We start from the raw sequence: 22,065 nt of genomic DNA, 5'->3' as shown, positions 1-22,065 counted from the left end.
CTGGTGTAAGTGCAACTATCACATGCTTCGTAAAATTTTTCAAAGAAGTCATAGGGCTCTTCGTTTCCCTCCCCCAAAAAGGACGGTAATAGCTGAAATTGGTGTGGATCGATTCTAAACATCACATCTTCTCCAATCGGGGCAGATATCCTGGTTAAGATGGGGGTTTCTGCTGGTGTGGAATACTCTCTAATCCTCCTCCGTCCATCGTTAACTACCTCAGGATTTCCTGTTCCATTACCTATTGGGTCCATTGGTACTGGTCTAATCAATATCTCCTCTACGAATGTGGGTTCGGTGAAAGACGACTCGGGTGTGGTGGAATCTACTACAGGGGGATTTCTGTCACTGCTCCCTGATTCAAATCCAGACCTAAGCTTCATACAAAACCACTAATTCAAACACAACACTCGTTAGTCGTTAAAAACCAAATACCGTCTTAAATCAAAATCAATAATAAGGAGACTTAACAAACTCGTGAGCAACAATTGACCAATGTGTTTACAAATAAAAATATGTTGAATTCCTAAGTGTTGCCTCTCCGGCAACGGCGCCAATTGATAAGCCGAAAATAGGGGTGAAAATTACGCAAAATTTCTAGCCCTTGTCGTTGTGAATTTTTGGCTTATGCAATAAAATTTATAAAACTCTACTTAATATGTATAGTGATAAGTATGAGTGTCATCCAAGGGAGGCAAGTAGGAATTTCAATTTGATTTTTATTTTTGGTGTTTTAGATCGTAATTAGAGTGAATTTGATCTTCAATGAGGATCAAGTCACCCTAATTAGGTGAGAATTTAGAGAGGGGGATAGAAGAGATGAGAAGACTAGAAGAATTAAGGGCTCTAAATTTCCTTCTTTGATCCTAATTAAAGGATCCAAGAAGTCATTTAGAGAGGTTGAAAGAGGGTTCTTAAAATGAGTTGGGTTGATTTTTGCAGATTGATAATTCAGAACTAAAATGGGGAAATTGAGAATTCTAAGAATTAAAACTAAATTTTTTAGAATTTTCTTTTGTAATGCAATTGAATGCCCAGGTAAAATTTCTCAATTTCTCCTCTCAATCATAATCAGGGCTTGTACATGCCGCTCAAGCCAAGCGATTTAGAAGTTCAGACTAGAATGGAGATGAAGAAACAAACAACTTAACCTATTTCATTCAAAATGCACAAAAGTTTGAATACAATGAAAGAAAAAAAATACCAAAACTGTTGATCTAGGCTGGGACTCCTCTCTGTCTTGTAGCTGTGATGAAGCACCCTCCAGAATGAGCCCCTCCTCTCGAAATTCAGCTTTTATACCTAGGTTACATGGTGAAAATCACCATTTTAGCCCCGTTTAGTAATTAATTTTTATCTATCAATGTAGGCTAGATCTGAATGATCCAACCCTACAGATAGAAAGAGGGGATCAAGACGAGCAAATCCATAAAAAAATCATCTCAATCGGACTTCAGGATCAAAATTTTTTAATAAATCCATTTTAACCAATTTTAACCATTGGATTAAAATTGATTTATTTCTTAATTCACACAATGACGTGTCGGCAGCCTATTGGTTGCCGCATTTCAAATTTCTTTGGCGGGCTCTCTCTCATCGCGCCACGTACCCCACCTGCGAAAAAAAGAAAAACAAAAAAAAATCGATAAGCGGGATTTGCATATGCATCGGTACGCACGTACCAGTGTGTTTCTTTATACCTTATCCATTAAACTGTCGCCACGTCACCACCCGTGCACGCGCATTGTATGCGCTGCAGGGGCGGTGTACTTACCTCCTGCGTGTAGCGCACATCTCATATCCGTTGGATTTTAATCCAACGGCTATGATTTCGCCACGTCGTTGCGGCGGAAGGCACCGGCGCGCTTTTTCAACAAAGCCCTTCATAAAATAGATTATTGATATCTGACGCCGCCCAGAGGTATTTGTATATATGTCCTTTCGGCACTCTCTTTCCTCTGTTTTTCTCTAAAATTAATAATACAATTGCAAATAAACCCTGAATGATTTTAAATTGGATCTTTACGCCTGCCATGGCGACCGAGAGCTGTTTTCAAGGTCTTTTTGCAACGAAACGTTGCAAAAAGGCCCCAAAAAGTCTAGAAATTGCATAAATACATTTTTTTCTCTTATAAACATGCCCTTTTTTAATCGAATAAATGCACTTCTTCTTGAAATAAATCCCAGAAAATTCCTAAAAATTTGTAAAAATTCTAGAAAATTCTAGAAAATTCCCTGATTCATTCCCATGTTGATCAATGTCCAAATAAAATTTTTAATGTGCCATTTTTATCCAAAAATAATTATTTCGAGCTTCAATAAATCTTTAAAAATTCATATAATTAACAGAAAATTTGGGAAAAATCAGAAATTACTTGAAAGCATTATTTTCGTGTAAATATATGATAACAACCCAATTTTAAGCCTCTTAAATGCATAAATCATGCTAATAACATGAAATAAAGACCAAAATTAGGGTGTTATCACCCGTGCGAGGGCAACTGCCCGGTGCGAGGGCGGCAGCCTTGTGCGAGGTTGTCTGCCCCGTACGAGGTGGCTGCTCAGTGCGAGGGCAACGGCCCTATGCGAGGGCAGGTTCCCTGTGCGAGGGGGGGGGGGCCCCGTGCGTCAGCGATGGCCCTGTGCGAGGGTGGTTGTCCTGTGCAAGGGTGGTTGTCCCGTGCAAGGGCAACTGCCCCGTGCGTGAGCGGCACCCTAGTGTGACGGCGGCCCTATGCGAGGGTGGCTGCCCCGTGCGAGGGCGGCTGCCCGTCGGCGGCGGCTGCCCGTCGGCGGCTGCCCGCGAGGGCGGCTGCCCGGCGAGGCGGCGCCCTGCGCGGCGGCTGTCCCGTGTGAGGTCGGCTGCCCCGTGCGAGGGCGGCTGCCCTACGCAAGGGTGGCTGCCTTGTGCGACGGCGACGGCCTTGTGCCTCGTCCTAGGACCCTAGCGGCGGCGGCCGCCGCATCCTAGGGTTCCGTCGGCATGCTCGATGGAACAGGAGGGGGGGACAGAACGGGACAGCCGGCCAAAGTCGGTCCGTCCTGTCTGCCCTTCTCTCTCTCCCCCTCTTTTCTTTCTTCTCTGGCAAGAGAACGGACGGGCTCTTCCTTTTCCAAAAATTCAAACTAGACTTCTTCTTACGATGGACACCCCTACCCTCTAATAGGGGAAATATGGGACTTCTTCCTTAGAAAAAGAAAACAAGGCCCGAAAGTTTAAAGGGAGGGCCCAATTAGGGAAAAAAGAAAACGGATATACGGGCACGCCAAGGAAAACATAGACGAGAGGCTTGTAAGGATGCATGGTCCCCCAGCAATCCTCTAGCACTATCTAAAGCTCTAGGATATGTTAGAGGGTTCTCACACCCCTCCTCTTACTCTCCCCGCCTCCTGATGGGATCCCCGCCACCGCTCTCGACAATAGTCAAAAGATGATAAATTGGGGGCCTTCATGCCCCCTTTAAGGACTTAGGAGGAGCCTCCCAGGTCGTTCAATGGAGGGGGACACCCCTGGGGGTCCTCCCAGGCCTTGGGATGGCCTGGGAGTCCCCCCCGCCGGTAACGAACCAGCGTCTGGTCTGCGTTGTCGACGCCCAACGGTAAGGGTGGACATCATTGCTCCTGGTCATTCGATCCCTTCATCTGGGTCCCTTGGGTGCAATTAAACCGCAGCTGTGGACACGAATTAATATGGTCTACCCTGGTTGGCACATCAGCACGCCCCGTTAGCATTCTTATTTTCCTATCGTGGGTCCCACAATCCGCGTCAGTGCCCAGCTACCAATTACATCCATAGAAATATAGAATAAAAGATATTAGATTAAGTGGGATAGATCTCACCCTTGAATCTTATCTCAGAAGAGACACGGGTTTAGGTTGGGTTGTTTCGAAGCCCAGTCTCACTTTCTTCTTATTCTCTTTAGATCGCGACCCGATGGGCAGTGGTCACATTCTTGCTTTATGGCCCACTTTGCTGCAATTCTAAAATATCTAGTGGCATTCAAATCCCATATTAGCAGTTATAGAAACATGCTGGAGTATATAAATTTTCGTGTGCTGTGATAAACATAATTTTGTGATAAATTATACCATCATTTAAGCATATATAATATCATGAAATGATGAGTTTTTACATTTACTGCTCAATATATGTTTCTTCTTACCAACCCCACTTGATTCTATGAATCAAGTGGGTTAGATCCCATCTTCGTTTAAATGAGAACAGATATTGATTTGGAGATAATGCACATGGGCAAAAATGAAACAAAGAGGGCGCCGGGACCAAGTCAAATGGCAGTTATGAGGATCAATATGGACCATCCAAAAGCTCCAAAGCAGTTTAGAGAGAATAAATTCTATAACTACCATCTTAAAAACAATGTTAAAGTTGTCTAGAATTTTTGTTTTGAGAGTGAAAGTGTTGTTTGGATTCGAAATTCTGCAGACCCTTCATTGTTGATGAGCAATCGAGTCAAGTGAAGAAACAAAGCTGAGAAGATTCTAAGAAGAAGGATCACTTCCTAGCCATGAAGGGGCGTGACACAAGGTATGTGTAAATTCTTAGAATACAGTAGTTGTTGAATCACTTTTCAGACAGGTTAAGTTGGGTTGAAAAGTATAACATTATGGCTTTCCAACATATCTAACCAATCCTGTTTAATACTATTGTCAAATCTGAGTTTTAGTTGAGTAATACACAATAGTGTGTGTTGCACTATTGTGCAAGCTGTGCACAACAGTTAGTTGCCGCCACACGCACAACGCACATCGGCTGATCGTCACCGCACACGCTGTGTGCAGCCGCGGACCACTGCCGCACATAGCTGAGCAGCCGCGCGATTGCATGCACAGCGCGCGCCGCCGCATACACTCTGTGTAGCCACAGGCCGATACCGCACACTGCTGCGTAGCCGCGGGCTGCTCCCGCACACTGATGTGCAGCTGTGTGCCACCACACGCGCAGCGCACCACCGCCGCATACGCTGTGCACAGCCGAGGATTGCCGCCTCACAAGCTGTGCACAACCGCGGGCAACTGTCGCACACAGCCGTGCGCTGTCCCGCACAGCCTCCGCAAATATCGGACAGATCTGAGACTTAGTCCAAATCTGTCTGAAATTTGAATTCAATATTTAAATTTAAGATTAACTAATCTTAAATTTAAAAGATAATTAAAATTCTAAATTAAAAGAATTAAATCTTAACTAGTAATTCGATTATTGAATTTTATTCAACTTTAGAACAATTATTGACATAGAACAGAAAAGATTGAACCAAAATAAAATAGGATTACTTGGTCCTTGTGGTTCGACCCTTACTCACCCTAGGTTAGTGAGGTAAATTAATTGTTGAATAATCTCAAATCTTAACTAGATAAAATCTTAAAATCATTATTTAAACACTTAAAATTTGAGATTATCAGCATGGTTTAGTGAAATGAAAGCCATACCTCATCTTTGAAGCACACGATCCCGTATGTGGGCCTTTTTGGGCCTGTATGCTCTCTTTGCGGCCAGCTGGACTTGCTTTTCCTTGGCGAGCACTTCCCCTTGTGGGCTCTGCACAGGCTTGAGCGCCCCGCGCTCGCGTGCCATTGGTTGGCTTGGTCGCTAATGCGCATGGTCGGGCTCCAAGCTGGCCCAATAAACCAATCTCATCTATTGATATATATTTTTTCAATTTATTTATTCATGAATAATATTTCTATTATTTATTTCTTCAAAATTTTCCCTACAACAACATACATCATATTCTAAATAGAAAATTAGAAACTTTAAATATATTGAATTTAGTTTTATTAAGAAATTATTGAGTATGTAGATCATGCATACATTAAATGCATTTTTTATAACTTGACTATATTTACTGCAAAATGCAGAATTCTTGTAAAATTGAAGATAATACACGTGGACTGACCCCAAAATTGCCTTAAAATGTGTATGTTTACATGTCACATTTTCGGTCTATCAGAATTTCAATGTGAAAATGAAGAAAACTTTCATGCATTTTTTTGGGGATGAACTAGATAAATGGATGAGGTATGGAGAGAGGAAAACTTGATCCTATAGAGAGAAAGGAAAATTAGTGTTGAGAGAGAACAATTTATGGATTTTAAAGTTAAATGGATGGATAATGATTAGGAAATTGTAACTCTTGGCTCCTAAAACTTCAGTGCAAGTTTATCTAGCCCTCAATGCTTCCTCTCAAGCCCAGATCCTTATGTTTTCCATGATCAGGTGCTTTCTAATGCAAACAATATATGTGATTTAATGAAAACTTCAATAAACTTTCATTAAGTAGGTTGAACAACCAGGATTCTGTAATGTGTCTTGTCCTAGTTGCCAGACACTTGCTATGGCATGTTTAGAATGAGGGAAGTGAGGGAGAAAAAGACTATTTATACATTGGAATAATTAATAAAATATCCCTTCGGGTATTTTTTATTTTATTTGGGCTGCCATTTTGCCTCTGTTTTCTCCATGGGTTGAGTGCTTCCCCTTGTATTCTTTACGTTCTTTCTTTGGAAGACTTTTGAGAGCCCAAGGGGCAGGTTGGGTAGTGTCCCATCTTCCTCAGATTTCTTTTTTGAAGGTCTACAAATCCACTTGATCAGGTCAAGCCCCATTGTAGAATCACTAAGCTCCCAAAAATTCTCAAATTCCATAAGAATTGTATCCTTTATTCCTGTAAATTTTGGCAGAGTTGGAAATATAAGAATCAACTTTATTGACTTCACTGGAGTCAATCAAGTTAGAAAAAAATAAAGATAATGTGAAGAGTGGGAGTTTCTGGCTAATTGGTTAATTGAAATAATAGCATGAAAAATTCTAAATTAATAATCCCAAAAATATTGAAAATGTGTGGAAATATTTATGGATTACAAATTTAATCAATCTGCTATTATTCTGACAAACCCTGCTATTGGAAATCCAATGTCCTCTCAATGTAGTCTCCCGCTAGATGCATCTATTGGGGAAGATGAAGAAAAAGGGGGGGAGGGAAGGGGAAACCGAAACTAACGCACATGGTTATCAAAGGAGGGTTCCGTGTCTATATATAATGTTCACAGAAAGTTTCAAAAAGTTCCCCAATAAAATTCATAAAATTCACCGATTATAGAGTAGATCCACCAACATCCACAAACCTTGTACGTTTGACCCGATAACATCATAAATGTGCATATAGTTGCATGATAAATGTCTCCATAGTTACATCATAAATGTGTCCATAGTTATATGAACTTAATTTTTTGATAAATGGATTTCTAATGTTATTGACAAGTCTATCTGATTATTTATGAGTTTCATCATAAATATCTATTTATGCACAATTTTGGGTAGTTTTAACTATTCTCCGTAGCCTTCAAAGGGGCTCATCATAGATCTGTCCACAATGCTCTCGGGTTCCAGTTTAATGAGGAGCACAAAATTCAAATGGAGTTCACGAAATTCATATTCAATCAGTTAGTCCATATTATTTCATACACAATCAAATCCAGTTGAAATCAAATCATATTTGTAGTCTCTTTAATGGGTTCCCATTGTACCCTGACATTTGAATTTCAGCAATTTTTTTCTAAGTCTAGGACTCTCTTAGTAGTTCCTTTGACTTAGATCCCACTTTTCAGGGTCTTGTTAAAATTAAAGAACAATACGATTTTCAATATATATATATATATATATATGTACATATACATATATTTGTGTATGTATTTTAGGTTTTTACCGTCAAGTTAAATTTTATAAGAATCTTTATATTAGTATTAACCATTTTCAAGTCAGTTTTTTTTTAATCTAGTTATATAAAGTAATTTAAAATATTTATATATCCATTAGAAAATAAATTAAAATTTTGATAAATCATATTTTACTATCTTAACCATCTTCTTGTCCTTCTTCCAAAATAACTTTTATACATTCCAAAAATTGCATCATGAATTTTGAGCTTATTTACTTCATTTCCAAGCCTAGACATAATATATAACCCCATTTCTTCTTCTATGTTGACCTACGCCTTAGTTGCCCTATCCTAGTTATAGAGTACCAGGTGAAAAATCATTAGAAACATTGTTGCTTATGTCTAAGTTTAAACACCAGCATAAAATTCAAAATTTGCACTTACCTTTAAGCTGTAGGCACATGTGTGTCATTCTAATTATTTACTTTAATAGTAGAAAAAGCTTTATTGGCCCCACCTTATAAAGTAACTATTTCACATATAGAATAATAAATCAAGAATTGAATTAGCGCAATTGATTTGGTAAGTGATCACTCTGTGGGGTGTCAAACCTACACCTGGTGCCCTAGAAGACACAAAGTGATGCAGGATGACTAGGGGATGATGGGACTGGATCCTAGGATGACTAAGGGTAATGGGATAAAACAGACCACAAATCACATGGTCGAGTTTGAAAATTAAGTCCGGTGAAAATACTGATGGTGCAGCCCCTTTCCTCGTTAAGGGGGGGAGTACTGTCTTACAACCACCGTGGTGATGCAAAGCACCAAAATCAATAACTTCGAACCGGCAATTCGATTAGAAGACTCAAAATCAAATCTAATCCAACGGCGGCATTTGAACACTCAAAGAATACTGGATAAAGAACACGGCACCAAAGAGTGTGAGAATACCTTGGCACTTAACAGTGCGTGAAGAGGTTGCGGGGAATTCTTGACGCGTCGTTGGTAGGATGATTGACGTGCACTTCAACAGGGTGTCACAGATCCAGCTGGCACGGAGACGAATGGTGGCGAGGGCATCCGGGGGCACGGCGAGCACGCCGTGGCAACTGGTGACTCTGTGGGCACAAGCGAATGGGGCGCGACTAGCACAAGCGGTCCGGCGCGCGGTGGGCGTGGCGCCCAGGCGCACGGTGGGCGCAGTCGGCTAGGCGCGCAGCAAGCGCAAGCAGGTGGGCGTGCGGCGGGCACAAGCGGTCAGGCGTGCGGCGGGCGTAGGTGGCCGGGCGTGAGGCGGGCGTAGGCGGCCAGGCGCATGGAGGGCGTAGGTGGCCTGCGCAGGGCGGGCGCCTATGTGGACGAGTGCTTGCGTAGGGCGAGCGCTTGTGCAGGCTGGCGCCTAAGGCACAGGGTGACTAGGGTGCAGGGCAGCGGCCAAGGAGCACGGAGCGGGTGGCCGGGGCGTAGGATGGTGGCCATGGGCGCAGCGTGTGGCGGTGATCATCGGTAGTGGTGATCGACGGTGGCTGCGACGGGAACGGGATGGGGAAGATAGGGCGAGCCTCCCAAGGAGAGAAAAACTCAATTCTTGAAATAAACTTGCTAAGTGTTCTTTTGCAACATTGGCCTACATATAGGCCTGGGAGGAAAGAGAAAATAAGAAATAAAATAACCGTCGAGGACGAGGCGACGAGTCGACTCGTCACATCATGAATGGTTCTGCAGTTGTTGTTAGGGACGTGTCATGATGCGGGATATGTCATGCATAAGTGGAGGCGCGTCCGTCGTCGGTGCGCTGATGTGGTCGTCATTATGGCGGTTCTCCAGTTGACGTTGATGACAAGTTAGGATGCGAGGCATCTCAGATGACGGTGGTGGCGCGCCCGAAGATGGTGCGTTGACGTCGTCACCACCACAGAGGATCATGTAAACTCTCTCATGGAACTATTACCATCATCAATTATCATATATTTATCATCCTTCATCTGTGTGAAACTCCCAAATGACTTATGGTATGGCTGTTAATCAACAAACTGTAATTGGTTAATCTAGTAAGTACTGATGTATGACAAAATTATCACACAATGCCTTCTTTGATATTCCAACTACCATGGACTGGGACTTAACTAAATCATCTTCCGTGAGTCAGTCTCCTCAAATCCCAAGGATCTCCTCTTGATCAGAATTAGCTTTATGGACACGTTGTGGCATCGAAGCTAAGGTAGTTTAGAAAACCTTGATTAGAGAATCATGGGTCATAGCCAAAAGACAACCATCCATCAGCAAGGCATCATTGGTGTCTCAAGTATAAGGATGATTTACACACCCATGATATTAATCGTCATATAAACAATATCATTCAAGCATTCATGATGAATTTAGTGCACTTTTTCCCTAAAGAGAACCTACTATATGCCCTTGATGTCTCCACGCTAATCCTTTACTATCTAGATATGTTGATGTCTTTTTTAAGCATCCATCAAATATGAAATTTTAGAATACATGCTTAAAGACTCCTGATTACCTTCTTATGATCTCATAATACTTGAATTAGTGTTGGGTTCTAGAGGCACTAAGCTTTATGAATATAAGGACTCTCTATAGCAAATTACTTATAATTGAATTGTAACTTCATAAACCAAAATTCAAACAAATTACAAATGCACTAATCACATCCATGATTTGATGAATCTTGGAGTGCAAAGAGTCAAGCTACTAAGGTGTGCAGCCTTTAGGCCTATCCACACAGTCCATGGCATGCCAAGTATCCTCCTTTGATGATATATGGTCAACCTCTATTTTGTTGTTATATCATACTGGTTGCGTCTGGATTTGAGTGTAGTGTGGTGAGATTGGACAAGAAGGGAAGACGTGAAAAATCTAGCATATGTGAATTTCGTTTAGGGAATTTTCCTGTTTATACGAAGTGGTTATTTTTCAATAAAATCCCCAAAAAATAAGTGTATCTTCTTACCCCCCAAAAGTGCGTCTGACCCGCGATGCCATGTTTTAGTCTAGCTAACGACTCGAGTGACATAATAAGCTTAATTAGCCTTCTAAATTAAATTAATACGACATCATATAGATGTATTAATATCAGATTGATTTTACTTATTTGAAAGATTGAGTCTCCAAGACATGGGGTGACAAGCTAAATTTAACTGGAACTAGTAAGCTTTACATACTCTCTTTGTATTTAATCAACTTATACAAAAATATTTATGATGAACCCTCAGTATAAAGATGTAAATAATGAGTAGACTAATTACTTTCCTCAAAAAGTATGCAGACTTCAAGGATCTAATATAAGATAATTAGAATGAAATTTTAATATAATTAATATTGCTTAGAACTCCATTTTGGTTTGCATTTTTGTTTTTATTTCCTTGTTTTACTATCGATTGCATTAGGTCAATGCATATATAGTTGGGGGTAAGGTTAATTTAGATGTGAAACCAAAAATGCAATAGGTCTTTATGTATGAATATTCCATTTTTTCATTTTTGAATGCTTTATCTTTTATTACTCTTGAATGCAATCATCAGATATAATCAAATAGTAGGTGCAAAATGATGTTATTAATTGAACTGTTCAACGACTATTAATATTTAAATTTATTATTTACACATCATTTAGCACTTAATTCAAGAATTGTTCTAAACTAGCAATTGAGCTGTAAAAGCGTTTTTTTTAGAGTAACCCCACTTGACTCATCGAGACAAGTGGAATGAATCTCACTTATCTTTTGCTGTTTTTGATATTTTCAGGTTTATGTCTCAATTGAGGGCTATTGGAACACAGAAAAGATGTTCAAGAAGGCCCAACCATGTTCAGAGCTCTAGGATTGGTCCAGAGTTGCAGCTTGCATGACTTTATTGAGGTATCAGTGAGCCTTCAATCTAATTAAGGCCAAAGATATGAAAAAAAGCAAGTCATGCGAGTAACCATAATGAGGAGCAATCTTCACTCAAACCTGATTGGAAGACACTTCTTCATCAGGATTGAGGCTGAAGAAAATATCTAGACACTTCTCTAAGGACCGACCCTTACTCTCCCTAGGCTAGTAAGGTTTATAATTATTATTATTCCAATTCAGATTACCTATAAAACTATAATTAGTGATTACTTTATCACTAATGCACCCCAGAGTCTGAGGTATCACTTGGCTCTTGTAACAGATCAAAAGGATCTCTTGATGGCATAAAACATAAATCTAGACATTTCTTGGTCTGCTCCTAAGTGGTACGGATAATTAATACCGTAAGGAGCAGACAATAAAATCAAAGGGTAGAAGTATTATCATTGTGGAAATGAATGATGAGTTAAATGATTGGATCCTACTCTTTGGTTAAGGATATGCATCATATTGAAATTTATCTAGAAGGAGATAGAGTCATTTCTTCAAGTCATAAGCACCTAAGTGTCTGCCCTTGAACCACCTAAAGCCAATTTGAGAACCATGTCTACTACCCTTGTTTCATCACCTACATCCATCTTTCCCCAACTATATATTTGTGAAATTTAATTTTACCCTTTTACCGATCTTCCATGTCACTGAGACTATGCCCAACTCCCAAAATCTTCTTCTCCTCTACCTCTTTGTGATATCACCTACTGCTGATATATTTTCATTTTTATCGTACTGTTTGTTTCTTCTACATATTCTCATCTTATTTGATCTAATTCTCACTAGGACTGGATGACTTTTCATCCTTTCAATTGCAAAAAATTCATGTTTTTTGATTGTCTCATTTCATTTATTCTCTGTGGTTGAGAATCAAATCAGTAAGGGGATGTCACTTTGGTGATCCATACCCTATACACTTGCTGCACATGCTCCCCTACACATCAACAGCACCTAACTAGACCAACATTTCAATGTTTTCATGTATAATACAATTTTGTGTGTATTGTTCTTGGTTCAATCACCCATTAAAAAAAATAAAGAAAAACAATAAAAAAGAAAAAATTATCACAAAAATAGATAAAAATTACTATCATAGGGTGTTGATTGTTTCGTTCTTCTTTCCCATTTATTTTTTTCTATTATTTGCTGGTAATTGTTATCATACTTTCCTTACGTGGATACATGCCTATCTCATCCACACTCTTGATGAACTCCACATTCTCATTTTCTGTTCATACTCTTTTAGTGTATTCTACTCAAATGTCTATCGTTGGGAGTGGGCTAGTTTAAGTGACATCTATCCATCTGCTATCCATCATTTTCTGTTAAACCAAAAGTCCTCATCTTGATGCCACCCACCTTTCTCTTCTTCTCCTTACCTGTAGGTACCTACATTTGAATTTAACATCAAACATCTTTATTTCTTTGGTACACTCTTGATATTCTGTGCTAGAACTTGGATGAGAATGGCTGATTTCAAGTTTCAGTTTGAACAGAGGTATTGTGAGGGTGAAATAAGGGCCACTTCTCTTGAGTGATGAGGGCTACCTTTCATGAGAAGGTGAGAGCTTTTCATAGTGATACTACTATACCGAGAGCAAAGTAAGCTTCCCTCATAATGAACACCAGCTGCTTTCCATCAACACAAAGGACGTGAACATTGGTACTTTAGTATTTTATGGGCGATTTATACTTAGAGATGTGATTTATACTCATAACACTTTATACTTGTGTCTTTTTGTTTTTAGGGATGGATGGACTTCTCAAAGGAGAATCTAAGGCACATTGCTAACGGACTAGCAATGAGTCAAGTTCATGGGCGTTAATAACATGACAAATCCATGTATATTTCCATGCAATTTATATTTAGTTGGTGTTACTAATTTACAATTCATTACATTATCATTTGGATTCACTAAATATTTATGCACTAGGTATAAATTCTATTTTTTCACATTATAGATAATTTTTTAACTAACTTCCTTGACTTCTGTGAAGTCAGGCAGTTTGATTATTGATAATTATTTTGTAGTTCTAACTATATGGAATGAAAATATATAACTCGTAAGAAGCGGGATAATTTTTGGGAGCTTAGTGGTTTTCAAATGAGGTGAAATGATGAGATGGTGTTGTTGGCATCTAAAAGAGAAATCGGAGGGAGTCGGGCCATGACCTGACCCACCAATTGAGCCATCAAACACCTTACTAAAGAAAGAAGCTGGAAATTACAAAACCAAACTCTCAACCGAAAGGGATAGTGGCAAAATGGCAAGAAAAGAGAATAAAAAATTCACAAATGGGGTATTCTTGTAATTCTTCTAATGCATAAATACTTATTTTTTCCCTCATGTCCCCTCATTCTCAATGAACTCTAGCATGTGGATGGCCATCAGGACAAAGCATATATTAGAATTCAGGTTGTTAATCCTCCTTGATGTAGGTTTATTGAAGTTTTCACTCAATATCAACATTTGTTTCCTTTGAAAAATGTCTGATCCTGGAAAAGTATAGCAATCCAGAGTTCAGAGGAAGGATTGAGCACTCGTTAACATCAAAACCATCAAAACCATCATTATATGAACTTAGAATAACATTTCCCATCACTATCTATCCATTTCCCCATCAAAACCATCACATTCTCATTCTAAACACTCGTATTCCCTACATTCCCGCTCGATAACAAATTATTTCATGTTCTATAAATTCATCACATCCCTAGTTCACCCCCTCAAAATTTCATGAAAAGTATTGTTCAGCTGCACCTTCAAATTCCCCCTCAAACATCTTCTACAACCCTTCTTTATTTTCTCACTCTATCAACTCATTTTGACATTTCTCTTCATAGATCAGTCTTGTCTCTCTCTCAAATCTCTCCCTAGCTCTCTTTAGACCCTCCCTCATTTAATTCCCTAAATACCTAAAACAAGTTGTGTTAAATAGTCTATTTTGCCTTATACATTTTTGAGTTTCTCCGATCGGCGCTGATGCCATGCGGTGGTATGTATTGCATGGCAATGCAAAGGGCGGCAGGAGCGCCCTCTGCCCCCCTGGTTGCACGTACACGCAGAGATGCCACCAATGGGGAGAATGGGTGCCCCTTCAAGACCTAGCCCTTTTTTTGGTTACATCAAGAATCACCCTCCACGGCCACAACCCAACTCGAACTGGTGGAACCTGGTAGAACAAGACTGACAAAAACAAAATTTAGAAAATTATTTTGGACCTCTCAAATTTCTGAAAAAGTCTCTCTCTACCAGTAGCGCCACCAGCGATCACCAGAAAAAGGAATATTTATACCTCTTTGATAAAAAATTAAAATAAAATTAGAAAAAGTGGAAAAAACTGGATAATTTTATTTTCAGCATTTAAAATTTGAAAAAAATCAGAAAATATATAATCAATTTCTACTGACTTAACATCTAAAACATATCTTAGAAGATTTCTAACTCTTGTTTACTATATTTTTAGTGGTCTTTGGTGTAAATTAAGTTACAGAAAAAACTGCAAAGATTATTTTCATCTTCTGCTCTCAATGAAAATTAGGAAAATAAGTGCTCAGTATTTTAGTGTTTTTCTTTGTATGTCTGGTTTAATTTTAATGATTGGAAATTATATAGATTAACTAAAATACTTAAAAATAACAGACTATATTTTTCACTTTTACACTCATGTCCTTCATTCCATGCTTGAGAAAAGTCTGAAATTAAATTTTTGCCTCTCTTTGGATGGACCCCTTTTCCCCTTTATTATGATAATTTTAACAAATTTTATTGGTTCAGTCTACATTAAAAAATGACATTAAACTTTTAAATTTGGATGTATCATCCGCCTTAGCTGAATTCTATGAGCTCGGATCCTTTTGGACCCTCTAGAGGCATGTCATGGCACCTCTGCACGCTTCTAGGTTGTATTCAATAGTTCTCATTGTCTCCCCCATTTCCTACGAGAAATATCAGATTTTACCCTCAAAATATGTATTTAAGGGTTAAGAGAGGTTCGCTCGATACTTCAATGAATCAGACTTGATCCACGGACCCTCCAAGGGCCATTGTATCAGTTTGCTCCCCTCTCATTGCCAGCCTCCCATGGTCTATTGACGAGGATGCCATGTAGAGGTTGGAGATAGAGGAGACTAACCCCAGCGACCCTATCCCCCTTTGAATGGGTTCAATGGCTGTAATTAAATCACATATATGGACCCATTCTAAGTGGTGCACGCTTTTTACCACATCAATGGCTCTATCAACTACCCCATTAGCTGGCCCCCACAGCCTGTGCTTTGATTCACCCAGCCCTTGAAGCAGCTATCCATGTCATTCACCATAGCTAATCAGAAAGCTTGAAAAAGAAAGAAAAATAATTAAAGATCACCAAACAGAATCAACCATCCAATATTCTATAATGAGATTGGATGGTTGATATCATGCCTATCTATTTAAATGACTCATCATGATATAGGCTTCGGGCAAGGTCAGCGCGAAGCCTAGTCATACTTTGTTCTTTTATTTCTTATGTTGTGGCCTGTTGGGCTGCGATCGTTTTGTTGCTTCTTGACTTGGCCGATGTGGCGCTTAAACTTAAAAGGGCCCATTGATCCCATATCAGAGAAATTTAAATTAATGGTACTATATCATCACCTTGTTTTGCTATCATTTGAAATGACTATCCATCTCTCGCATGTGTGCGTGGACCTCTCTATGGCCCTCTGAATGGGGGTCTATGTGAAGCTCTCTATGGCCCTCTAAGTGCTCGTGGTCGGGCGTTCCTTGTGGGGTGGTGCTTTGTAGTTACTTGACAGCTTAAGTGTTGTGCGCTTGCTAGCTGGCAATAGGCTTGACTGCATACAGTTCCCTTCTTTAACTGGCCACTAAAACCCCCCTTTTGTCTTTTTCATTCATTATTTTTATTGAATGCACTTTAATATTAGTATCCTTCAAAATAATAATTTCAATATCTTTTTTTCTAAATGAGATAAAAAATGGCTTACAAGCATTAGATAGAACTTTAGTAAGAAATGGTTATCTTTAAGCTTATCTAGAACTAAAGCATGGAAGGAAACCTATAGTAAACTAAATATAAGATTAATGGAATGATGCATAGAATGACTGTAAGATGTGCGCATTTTAAATACTCCAAACCTCTTTATGAGGAATATTATCTTATGAAAATGTAACTTTGAACTCCATAGAAAACATCGTTTCTTAAGTTGGTCTTTATTTCATTATAAGTGTAGTGTCTTCTAATCGATAACAGAATAAGGAAATTACACATAAATGTACTCAATTAGAAGAAACATGTTGATCTATAAGTTTTTGATATTATAGATGATACATAAATCTCTTTGGAAGCATCTAAACTGCTCATGAGTTGACATATTCCCTATAATCTTGTGCACTTTATGATGTAATACGACGTTGGCCAGGATCGATCGGCTCATATTACGTCACAGGAAATGATGAGCAAGTTCGTGGTTTATATGAATGAATGCCGAAAGATGAAATTTCCGAATGAGCAATAGGTGAACGTCCGCAGGTAGGGAGGGAAATCACGTCAATAAATAAGAGATATTGATCCCAGTCAGACTCCCAATGACCCTTAGAATCAACTAGGACGTCTAAGTAATGAGGGGCGTTTCACGGCCCAAAAGAGTTTGACGCCTAAGGATCAACGGTCAACCTTCAACCACAAAGAGAGACCTAACGCTCAACGAGGGTGGCTATCCTATGGATGATTGCACGAAACCTGGCAGCGGACGAGGTAGCGGACGACAAGACTGCGAGACGTAATAATACTAGAATTAACGGGGGGAAGACGAGTGGGGACCTGATTTGTCGATAGTCCATGGCGTAGGGCGTGTTCAATTCAATGACCAGCAGCGAGCGGTAGAACTACGCGAGCGGTAGAACTACGCGAGCGGGTGAGGGACCGGTGGTCGGCGTGAGCAGGGCGAGCAGGGTTGAGGCCTCACACTAGCGGACGCAGGGCGCGGGCAGAAGTGGAGGGGTGCGCGGGCGCAGATGGGGGTGTGGGTGCAGGTGGACGTACGACACGTGGCGTGGGCGAGTACACGGCACGCAGGCGCGGCGGGCGCACAGTGTGCAGGCGTGAACCCGCGCGGGCGCATGTAAACGAACAGCACGCGGCCGGGGTAAGGCGCGCGAGCGTGGGCGACACGCGGCACGCGGCGGCGGGCGGGCGCTCGGGCCCGAGCGAACGCTCAGATGCACGGAGCAGACCAGAGGCGAGGGTGGCAGCGGTGAAGGTCGACGGTGGTGGCGGGTCGGCCGAAGGAGAGACGGTGGGGAAGCGGGCTAACGGCGTGCGGGTGGAGGTGCACGCGGTGAACGGGCGGTTGGAGGCGGAGGCGGCAGTGGTAGAGGCGTTGGTGGCAAAGCGGTGGCGGCGGTGAGCCTGATGGTGGCGGAGAAGATCCTGAGTCCCAACAAAGGAGTTCTTGAGCTGTAACTGCCCAAGAAACCTTCAAGAAGAAGGGTTTCTTGAACGTTTTTGGAGGCTTCCGTTGTGGCACGGGGGTACCGTGGAAGGCGAGCGTCGGCGACGATTCTTGAACCTTTGGCACCTTCGGAGTGATCTCGACGAAGGATTCTTCAGCTCCAGGCGGCGTCAACTTCTTGAATCTTTACTCATTCTGGAGTGATCTCGACGAAACGCTTGAACACGTCGTCACGGAGTAATCTCGACGTGACGGCGAGGGCTCCAACCATGGAGTGATCTCGACGCGGGCGAGGCTAGCCAGACCTCTCTACGCTCTACTCTCTATGATAAGTGGAGACACAAGTTGGATTTTTCCTTCAACAAATGACTCAACTTTCCACTTGGGCATGCTATCCCCTTATATAGTGAGGATAGGTGCCGAGTGAATGTGGGGGAGGACGAACCGTTGCGAGACGTGGTTCGGCCTCTCCTTACAATTGAAAATAAAAATTGAAAATAAAAGGAAAGACAAGGACGAGGCCCGACACCGGCCCAGTCCATGAAATCCAAGAACAAAAACACAAAACAAACAAGTAAAGATAGGATGCTTACGCGGGGTACTTAAACCCCGGGTGGCGAGCATCGGCGCGAGCAGCTCGGCGAGGCATTGTCGTCCCATCGTGGTGTCTCCTGTATGGTCCCCTATCATCCTCCCAGGGTGGGAGGAACTCGATTCCGGTGAGTGAAGCTCCATGATGTCCTCGAGTGGCTGGATCAGGTCCGGTCGGAGTTGCCGAAGGTCGTCCTCGGAGATCCACATGTCGTCGGATGATGACCGTCCCTACCAGTGGACTAAGAAAGTGCGACCTACCCGCTCCCCCTCAGCGTGAATTACCTCCTGTAGTATCGTTTCTATTTCGCCTTGTCGTACAAGGGTGGGGAACGAAGAAGGGGCTGGTTGACTCTCACTTTCTTTGCTACTAAGGCTCGAATGGCTGTGAGGCTCAGTGATGGGTGGCGAAGGAAGGTATCGAGATAGATCGCTGACATTAAACGTTGAACTAATCCCCCAAGTGGGTGGGATGCTCACAATGTAGGCATTGTTGTTGATCTTCTGGGCTATCGGGAAAGGCCCGGCACTACGAGCATGGAGCTTCGTAGCAACCCCTGGAGAGAATCTCATAGGCCTCAATCTAACCAGGACTAATTCGTCTTCAGAGAATGACATTGACCTATGACCCTTATCAGCAGATGCCTTGTATTGCTCATTCATGGATGCAATGCGAGAATGAATGCTGTCATGCATGTTTTTAATATGTTCAGCAAATTCTAATGCAGTATCTGAGATTCTATGTTGTGAATCTAATGGCATGAGGTCAAGGGGTCGATGTGGAAGTTGACCATATATGAGCTCGAACGGAGCCTTCCCAATGGTGCGATTCACCGAGTAGTTGAAGGCAAACTCCGCTCGAGGGAGTACTTGATCCCATGTGGCTATGTTATCGCCAACGATAGATCTCAGTAGGTTGCCGAGGCTGCGGTTAACAACCTCGGTCTGGCCATCCGTCTGCGGATGGTAAGCGGAAGAAAATTTGAGTTGTGTGCCCATGAGGACCCACAACGTCTTCCAGAAATAACTTGTAAATTTTACGTCTCGATCCAAGATGATGGTCTTGGGCACGCCATGGAGTTTCACGATATGGTCGAAGAAGAGTGATGGCGCAGCATCACGGGACGTCATCGAGCCAGCACGCGAGGAGCCACCGGACGTCATCGAGCCAGCACGTGAGGAGCCATCATCGTCATTGAGCCCGCCACCACCATGTGCCCAGCCGACACGACGAGCCGCCACGGCGACACGTGACCCCGAGTTCAAATACTCGGGATGACGCACGCGCACATCTTCATCGGAGCAGCCACTACTACCCTTTGCTTCTTTTCACACCTTCATTTCCTCATCTTTCGTCTCGTTACTTTTCATCGTCTTACATGTCACCGTGTAGTGAGGGGAAGAGCCCATATGAGGACATCTTCCCCTCACATGGGCCTGACAAGCCCATTACCTCTTTTATTTTCTTATCTTTTCTTTGTTGTTCACAAGGGGGCCCACTTTCACCCATTATATAAGGGGAAGAGGTGGGCGTCCAAACTTACTCTTGAATTTTAAAGTTATAAAGTTATAAGAATTTGAAGAGTCACGACCGCGCGAGCAGGAAGAAGAAAGGAAGAAGAAGAAGAAGGAAGAAGGAGGAGAAGAAGAAGAGGAAGGAGAATAAGAAGGAGAAGAAGGGAGTGAAGAAAGAAGGAGAAAGAGAGCCGCCGCCTACCGCTCGGCCGCCACCGTCTGCCACCCGGCCGCCGCCCATTGTCGTTGGTGCCGTCGGCGCCGCCTCCGCCATTTTCTGCCGTCGCTCGTGCCATCCCCGCACCTCCCACTGTCGTCCACGCCCTCGCCCCGCTTCTCTCTCGCCGCCCACGCTCATCCCGCAGCCCTGCCACCCTCCTTCGCCCCATCCCCCCCGTGCGGCCGTTGCACATCGCCCGGTCGCGCCTTTTCACCTCCCGCCTCCGCCATCGCTGCTTCCCTCACCTTCCCGTCGCCCGCACCACTTTTCTGCTGCCGTTCGCCACCCCCTACTCCTCTCCCGCCGCCCACGCTCATCCCGCAGACCCCTGCCACCATCTTTCGCCCATCTCCCCGCGCGGTCGCTGTTCATCGCCGGTCGCGCCTTCTCACCTCCTGCCTCCGCCCTTGTTGCCTCTTTCACCCTCCCGTCGCCACACCACTTCTCTATCTCCTGTCCCCACCTGAAACCTCCCCGCGCCTCCTACCACCCTTCATTTTCCATCCCGCAACTCCGCCATAGCAATTCCCTGCCGTGCCCTCTCTCTCACCCGTCTCCGCCCGCACAACGCCATCGTTTTTTTTTCATTACTCTGCCGCGCGACGCCCATCATCGTAAGACCACCCAGCGCCCACATTCCCCTATCCTCGCGCCCGCCAATTTCCCACTGCCCTCTTACTCTCTCTAACCACGCTAAACGCCCCGCACGTCCGCCCGCGACAACACATCCCCCCTACCATTCCCCTCGCCGCCCACAGGCGATTCTACCACGCTGGTAGATGTTCAGTGCGCAGGGCTCCGTCTACGCATTCAGGCTTTGGCGACCCGCATTGCAACGACCACACGCCTCCTGTCCAAGGTCGACCTGCGGCCGACGACGACCATCCCCGCGACCTCGTTCTCGCCGACATCGCCCCGTTGTTTAGGAATCCCACATTCTTACGGATCTCCGGTTACACATATCTGTCGCCAGCGCGACATTGGTACCCTCTCTCGCCCTCCTTTTTACGTCCTTTACTTTCTTCAGTGCACTTTCGGTTCGCCTCCTCCGCGCTCGGGTTAGATAGGTGAGTGTGATACAAGTTGAGAAAACGATGAATATTTTTTGAGAGTCTTTACCCGTCCGGTACGAGTCGGGAAACCCCGACGCGTGTGGGCACTTCAGCGGGGATTCCCTGTTCGGCGATGTACTCGCCCTCGACCCCCTCGGGCGAGGTTCAGGAGGTCCGTCAGGCTTCATTCAGGCTACCCGTCTTTTCTCTGGAACGGCAATCACTGCTCGTCGGCGCACACACGTACGACATTAGGACTTTTATTCATTCATCTCGTCATTTATACCTGTTCACTCGCATCCATCGGACGACGTCCTTCGGCGTAGTCCGATTAGTTAGCGATATGACACCGAGCCGTACCCTCGGTGACGACTGGACGACGTCGTGACAACGTCCGGCATCAAAGAGTCGTGCAATCCTGGAAGCATCAGCGGTCTTGGAACATGGTATAAAATGCGCCATTTTTTAAAATCTATCTACCACGAGCATGATCGAATCATGGTGGCGTGCAGTTTTAGGCAACCCCAAAACAAAATTGAGACTGATATCCTCCCAAGGTCTCGTTAGGATAAGTAGGGGGATGTGCAGCCCCGTGTTCTGTTTCGTGAGCTTTGTGCGCGAACACGTGAGGCATCGTGAGATGAATCT

The sequence above is a fragment of the Wolffia australiana genome, chromosome 10 (genome assembly GCF_029677425.1).
Source record: "Wolffia australiana isolate 7733 chromosome 10, ASM2967742v1".
In the NCBI taxonomy this organism is placed as follows: domain Eukaryota; kingdom Viridiplantae; phylum Streptophyta; class Magnoliopsida; order Alismatales; family Araceae; genus Wolffia; species Wolffia australiana.
This window is presented reverse-complemented; position numbering follows the sequence as displayed.